Raw genomic sequence first — 8,340 nt, 5'->3', positions numbered from 1 at the left:
TTTTATTTAGTGCCTGATATGTGTTAAATATTTAGTAGAGGTTTTATAAATGTGTCTGAATCAACCCTAAAAATAATACTGTGTGGGAGACGTTATCTTTGTTTCTTCCTTTCTTTCTCCCTTCCCTTCCTTCCTTCCTTCCTTCCTTCCTCCTTTCTTTCTTTCTTTCTTTCTTTCTTTCTTTCTTTCTTTCTTTCTCTGTGCTTGAACTGAAGTAGTAGAAAGGCAAGCATGCCTACTGGTTTGTAGTTAACAATAAGTTGAAAAGGGTTGCTAATATTTTAAACGAGGAAAATTCAAAGTGACTGATAAATAGATGGTCAAAGGATGTTTAATAAGAATAATTTTAAAACTGTATAGCTAGGGAAAACAGAAGCAACTCTAGCAATATAGTGTATTAGGTGGAACATAGGCAGTATTTAAAAGAATGTTTCTAGAATGAACATGAATATGACACTTCTGATCCTATTGTTTAACTGGAAACCTAAAACCTACTGGGGGTTCTTAGACCAACAACAAGTTTTTTGGGAGGGAGGGGGACTATTTTTCTCTGTTCTAGATGTAGAAAATGAGGATCAGAGAGGTTAAGTAGCTTGTCCAAAGTCATGTGACCTGTAAGTACAGAAGCTGGGATTTAAACTGGGCCTGGCTCAGGCCAACTGTCCTGTCCAGTCCCCCTCACCAGACAGGGCCTGAGGATTCTCTCTCCAATGCTCTACCTCTTTCTTCTGCTTCCAAACTTCCACCGTTCATGGGACCCATCCCTCAGGACTCCTCCCCTTTCTCAGCTGCAGCTGCCAAGGCATTGGCTGTAAACTTCCTGCTCCTTTCCCTCATCTCTCAGCAGCCCAGCAGGGCCAGAGCATCCCAGGTATACAACAAATATTTCTTCACCTGACAGTCTCCCAAGGATGTTGTTAACCCCTAGACAACAACGCAAAGTCTATTTTTCAAATTACATCAGTCGATGACTTTTTAGTTTTTGTATGTATCAAAGTTTTACATGCACATAATGTGGAGAGTCAAATCATTCTATGAGGGTTGCCTTTAATATGCTTGTGTTTCTCTTCGGATTTTCCAGTTTTAAGCACTGACTCTGGAATTCCCACTAGGAAAGATGAGTTTTGCTCTTTCATTCTCTTCCCTAGCCAGGACACTATCCCCCCTTACGTGCACACTCCTCTTCCATTCCACATCCTCCCAAGATTGTTAAATACTAATGTAGTTTATTCAGAATTCTGTGTTTACATTGTTAAAAACAAAATTCAACCTAGTAAATGTTAAAGAGCTTGCTGGATCTATTCAATGATTCATGAATCAGGCAGTATCCAGTCTAGCATTCCTTAATTCCTTTGTATTAAGCAATAAATAAAGTTCAAACTCTGCCAAAGATCTAAATCCCCTGCACAGTTATTTGAAGGATCAGGTCTTCTATCAAACTCATCTCTGTGTGAAGCCCCTCCCAGAGTTCTGCCCTGCAGTGCTGGGGGTGGGGCCTCCACGCCTGGTGTTCCTCCTGGTACCCCTGCAGCACCCTGGGGTTCCTTTCTTTCCCGGTTGGAGCTCCTGCTTCCTGCATCCATGTCTTCTTCTTTCTCGGTTTACTCTTGAATTTGTGAGGAGCTCATTTCCCAGTAACTTCATGAGAAAGGGGACCTGCCGCCATGCGTTTTTAATCTCAGCATTCCCAGCACTTGGCATCATAGGTGCTGGATGAATGTTTGTTAAGTTGATGAAAGGATAAAGGAAGAAAGGAAGACAGGAAAACATCAGCAGAGAAAAAGTTATCACACATCTAAGAGATGAAAAGGAAACAATAGATGCTGATAACCTGATGTTAAATGACTGACCTAAACTTTTAATTTATGATTTACATAAGTAATAATGAAAGTTCACAAGAACCCCTGGATTTAGGAAACTCTTCTCATCTTTTCCAAAGGCAGTCTGGCACAGGGGAAAGAATATAGGCTGTGACTATGGATCACCTAACCTTTCCGTGTCTCTGTTTTTCCATCCATAAAAAATATGGATGATAATACTTTCCTAGGAAAACTGTGGTGTTGAGTGAAAACTAATAGTTGCTGAGCACTTTCACCTGTCATCCCATCAAAATGACATTTAAATTCAATTCAATTAAACCATTTGCATGCAAAATACCTAGCTCAGTGCCTAGCCTGTTGCAGCACTTGGTGAATGAAAATGACTTCCCTTCTTTCTCAAGGGCTCAGGGCTCTCCGAATTGCCAAACACAGCAATATCAACTGTGTTGAAAATGGTTTAAAAGCTTAGATTTGGATTCTGAAGCATGGTGAGATGCCCATTCTAATCTTGGCTTTCCACGTGACTCGCTGTGTGCCCTTCGCAAGTCCCTCCCCCTCTCTGAGCCTCAGTGCTTTCTTCAGTAAAATGTGGGGTTACATGGATGGTGACTCAGGTCCCTCCCCAACCCCAACTCTGTCATGCTAGAATCTGGTTCTGTGACATGTCCTTCCCAGAACCGACTGCACCCAGCTGCTGTGAGCATAGTTTGCCTACAGAGAGATGCTGTCTCTGGCCCTGGCACCGGCTTCTACAAGACTGGGGCTGTGGTAGGTGTCCTGAGGTTGACTGGGGAGAAGCGGGTACATTCTTCTGCAGTGTAATGCAAAACAGATCTGGCCTTGGCTCCAGCCAGCACCAAGGAAGTGGACTTCATTGTAAAAGCCACCTTGTCAGCGTCAGGTCGGAGTGATTAATGACTCTTTAATCCCACAGCAGAATACCTGACAAAGTACGCTTGGGCCAAAAAGGCAGAACAAACCTAATTAGCCTGGCCGATCCACTCACAAGGTGTGGGTTGCTAAGGATCCCAACAGCTTGGAAAGGAAGCCTCTCCCTTTAGGTCTGTGAAAGCATCAAGTGGCCACAATGGGGAAGGGACTCCATTAAAAGGAGGGGGCCGGCCAATGAATAAACATGCAGGTTACCGTGTTGATATTTCACTGAATGCCGTTCTGAAGTGGGGTGCTTGGGGCCTCCGAGGCCGGCGCCCCTGGTATTGTGCTGGGGGAGGGACTGGCCATTTGAAGTCAAGGTGAGGACATACTGGGGGCAGATGGAACCTGCTTTGTTTGTGAAAGAGTTTTTCTGCTATTTATGCTAATGAGTGGGAAACACTTCTCAAGCATTTCAGATGATTCTGTAATGAGGCCGGGCAGAATGTGCCAACATTGTTGGCCCAGGACGATTTTAAACTCCCACTCGCCACATTAGCAGCCCCTTTCTTTAAACGAAGGCCCTTGGAGGGTAAAAGGGGACAATGAAGGGAGAGGGAAAACATCACAAAGAGAGGCTTTTGTTTCGCGTTCCTTTGAACCCACTCAAAAGCCGGGTTTCAAGGGGTGTGTTGGGCCTGCCTTTCAACGTTACTGAACCCAGAATCCCCTGTTGTTTAGCAACATAGAAAGCTGACCTTAATTGACTCCACTTCTGAGAAGGCTTTGTAAATCACTCTGCCCCAGAGTGAAATTTCCTGATGGGGTCTGTGTGTGATATATACCATTATACACTGGATACCAACGCGCCTTCCCACGTACACAGTGATTTCCAGCTTACACCCCACTTTATGGCCATTGTCTAGTTTAATTCTCACAGGCACCTACCGCTGGATGAGGAATCAGTTGCTCTCAGTTTACAACTAAGAGAACTGAGCTGCAGAGAAGTTAGGTGGCCTGCCCAGAATCATACGGCAAGAAAGAATCAGAGCTGTGACCCAGAACTTGGATCTCTCTGGCTTTTTCCACTCTATCACAGATGTTCCTGGGATTGGAGATCATGTAGATGTGTGTGCCAGAGAGATATCTTCACTGATGAGTTGCTTAAACACATTATTTTTTGGAGAAAGAAGGGCACCACAAGATTATGGTGACAGTTTGGATTTCCCCCTTAATTTCTGGGCATGATAGCGTTTCCTGGACAAGACTTCTCCTTTCACTGTACCTTAGCTGTGCCCAGGTGATTTGTACCCCCGCTTCCTTCCTCACCCCCAAGTCACCCAGCTACAGGCACATGGCTGTTCAGTGGAGCAGTACTGGGTGTTTCATCTTCCCTATGGGATGGCGCTTCTCTGAGCCTCACCAGTGGGGTGTGTTGTGAGGAAGGGGTTCCACCCTGGAACTCGTCCAGAAGTTGGGCTACAGTTCAGGCCTGAGAGACATATCTATACCCTCAAAGCCTCTAGACTAGTAATAATCAAAGATGCCTTTGACTTCTGACCAGCTTCACGGGCATTTGACCTGTGCAGTTGTGCAGGACTCCGTGCTCAGAAGGGCCCTGTGCTTGGTTTCATGCCCTGCTGTCATTGTGTTGACATGCTTAATGATTTCATCTCTGAACTTTCATTTTGTAAAATGAAGTCCAATGAAACTATGGAGCAAGGGAGAGGCATGCGATGTGCCTGTCCATTGCAATTCCTTGATTCCTGTTCATGACCCAGGAGAACAGAGTCCCCGTGGGCCCACAGTCAAGGGAGTTTAGTGACACTCAAAGCAAGGTAGGTACGCTATGTCTACAACTGAGTCTCTGGTGGCCCCAAGAGGCCATGCTTTCTGTTCAAACCAGAATGGAAGAATGCAGAAAGAAGACAGTGGTTTTCTAAGAAACATGACTGACCAAAGAACCCCATCATATCCTTTTTTACTCATGGGACTTCCCCATATTGACCAATCATTTACACTGAAAATGACGACGGAAGGAAAGGGAGAGAGAGGAGGATGCAGAGTTGCTTGTCCTTTTCAGCAGTCTCCTCAGTAAACCAAAGGCAGAGTGCACTCGGGGAACAGGTGTATACTATGAAGTGAAATAAAAACAGTTGAGTTAGTTTTGAGTGGCACTTCTGCTGTTCTGGTAAGAACAAAAAAATATGTACGTATAGGATACGAAATCAGAATTCTGTAATTTTGGTGATTCTGCATAGGAGTTAAACGCTCTTCTATTTGCATTCAAAACTGGCATTGTACAATCTAAAGATGAACAGTAAAGCTCATGCTAATCATTTAAAAATGTCATTTCACTTTAGTTAGAATGACAGTAAATAGCAAATCAAAACCACCATGAGCCTATTTGACCCACCTCCTAGAGAAATGGAAATAAAAACAAAAATAAACAAATGGGACCTAATGAAACTTAAAAGATTTTGCACAGCAAAGGAAACCATAAACAAGACGAAAAGACAACCTTCAGAATGGGAGAAAATATTTGCAAATGAAGCAACTGACAAAGGATTAATCTCCAAAATATACAAGCAGCTCATGCAGCTCAATATCAGAAAAACAACCCAATCCAAAAATGGGCAGAAGTCTAAATAGACATTTCTCCAGAGAATATATACAGATTGCCAACACACACATGAAAGGATGCTCAACATCATTAATTATTAGAGAAATGCAAATCAAAACTACAATGAGGTATCACCTCACACCGGTCAGAATGGCCATCATCAAAAAATCTACAAACAGTAAATGCTGGAGAGGGTGTGGAGAAAAGGGAACCTTCTTGCACTGTTGGTGGGAATGTAAATTGATAACAGCTGCTATGGAGAATAGTATGGAGGTTCCTTAGAAAACTAAAAATAGAACTACTATATGACCCAGCAATCCCACTACTGGGCATATACCCTGAAAAAAACATAATTCAAAAAGAGACATGTACCACAATGTTTATTGCAGCACTATTTACAATAGCCAGGACATGGAAGCAACCTAAGTGTCCATCGACAGATGAATGGATAAAGAAGATGTGACACATATATACAATGGAATATTACTCAGCCATAAAAAAAACGAAACTGAGTTATTTGTAGTGAGGTGGATGGACCTAGAGTCTGTCATACAGAGTGAAGTAAGTCCGAAAGAGAAAAACAAATACTGTATGCTAAGATATATATATGGAATTAAAAAAAAAAAAAAAATGGTTCTGAAGAACCTAGGGGCAGGACAGGAATAAAGACGCAGACGTAGAGAACGGACCTGAGGACACGGGGAGTGGGAAGGGTAAGCTGGGACGAAGTGAGAGAGTGGCATGGACATATATACACTACCAAATGTAACGTAGATAGCTAGTGGGAAGCAGCCGCATGGCACAGGGAGAACAGCTCGGTGCTTTGTGACCACCTAGAGGGGTGGGATAGGAGGGTGGGAGGGAGATGCAAGAGGGAGGGTATATGGGGATGTATGTATACATGTAGCTGATTCACTTTGTTATACAGCAGAAACTAACACAACATGGTAATGCAGTTATACTCCAATAAAGATGTTAAAAAACAAAACAAAACAAAAAAACACCCTGACAAGTTGAGAGCGAGACTACAGAAGAAAGGAAAAAACTTTATATTTTAGGACTTTTAATGGCACCTTCTTCCTTTCGAACAAGGGTCTCTCTACTTTCATTTTGCACTGGGTCCTCCAGATTACCTAGGCAGTTCTGTTTCTGACAGAAGACACATAGAAAGTGAATACTAGGTGTTTTAAAAAAAATGTTCCATGATCACAGATCTCACGATTCACTCAAGAACTGCTCTGTGAATGCTGCAGAGCCTTGTGTTTTATTTGGGTGCTGTGTGGGGCTGGGCATGTGCTGTGATGATCTGTGGGTGGAGGGTGGTGTCGTGTAGGCCACGTGGATGTATTTCCTACATGAACGTGGATAAGTGGCTTATCGCAGGATGTCTTCTTTTCTATTTTATTTATTTATTTATTTTTATTGAGGTATAGTTGATTTACCATGTTGTGTTAGTTTCAAGTGTACAGCAAAGTGATTCAGTTATACACACACACACACACACACACACACACACACACATACACATACACATATTCTTTTTCAGATCCTTCTCCATTATGGGTTATTATGAGATACTGAGGCTGTTTTCTTAATCTCCAAAATGGCAATAACACATGCTTTGCCCATTGGTCAGGGGTTCCAGTAAAAGAATGGATATAAAGGTATTTTGAAAACTGTAAAGTGTTGTGCGTGGATAAAGTACTTTATAATTTTTGGTATTATTTAAAAACCACAAAGCAGGAATCATGAACACTGCTGTCTTTGTCCCCTCTGATTTGCAAATTAATTTTGAATGAATTCCTGCCAAGTTTGCATAAATCCAAATTCATTTCTTTTTTTCTTTGACACAAATCTGTTAATAACTGTTTGGAAGAGAGTATGGAACTTCAATATATTCACAACCTTTTGTCCCCCTTTGTAGACATGCAATACACATCGATGTTTTTAAAGGCAAGAGTGGTTTGGCAGAAGTTAGCAAAGTTTTACCCTATAGAAAAACAGCAAAAAAAGCAAAATATAAAGTAGTTTATACTACTGTGTAGTTTTTACACAGCTGTCAAACCTGTGTATAGACAAATGACAAGGAAATAAACCAAAAGCCCAACAATTAGATCAACAACTTGGTACAGAGGACAAATGAACCCTAATCACATAGGGTTCTATCATAACATGGTCTACTTTTTTTTATCACACAGTTTGGATAACTTCTGGATTCAAACATGTTTCTCTAAATGTAACAACTGCTCACAGGCCAAGTCTGATTGATCAACCCGCTGAGACCACAGCAAATGTACTAATCATATCCCTCCAATACCAGCATTATAAATAGTTCTCTGTCATATAGTGAGGACTTTGTCATAAATGGTAGACTGATACTGTAGAATAATGGCTGTACTGGGAGGGAAAACATTTCTGCCCATGACCTTGGGGGAGGAACTTCTCTTAGCATGGACCTCAGTTTCTCCATTTGTCCTTGGAATGGAGTGGACCATGAACTCTAAAGGGCCATCCAGCACCAACATTCTGTGTTTTGATGGCTTTGATGTGACTTTCAAAGCCTCATTGTCAATGTCACCTTCAGGACCATCTGAAAGAGGAGAGGCATAGACATGGGGACACTCAGCATGGACGGGTTCCATGTGCCAAGGTGACACAGCAGATCCGGGCTCTCAATACCTGTTCCAGGTTCACACCAGCACAGCAGCTGACCTGTGAAGGTCTGTGGAACACCGAATTATGGTCTCATAGTTTGCGCCTCATTTAATCCTCCTTTTAGACTGCAAGCACTTTAAAAGAGGCTCACCAAAGTCCTCTCTCCCTTCCCATAGCCCCCCCCGAGCACACCCACAGGGCCTGACACATGGTAGGAGCTCAGTAGATGAGAATTCCAACATTTGGAGAAGACTTAAATGATGGCCAACACCAACTTTGTTGAGATAGATATTCTCACTCATGAAGGACCCCAGCTTGCCCAGATCAGTCCTGGTGGATGTCTGCTGCCCACCAGTGGGAGGAAGAGGG

The sequence above is a fragment of the Physeter macrocephalus genome, chromosome 1, assembly GCF_002837175.3.
Source record: "Physeter macrocephalus isolate SW-GA chromosome 1, ASM283717v5, whole genome shotgun sequence".
NCBI lineage: Eukaryota > Metazoa > Chordata > Mammalia > Artiodactyla > Physeteridae > Physeter > Physeter macrocephalus.
This window is presented reverse-complemented; position numbering follows the sequence as displayed.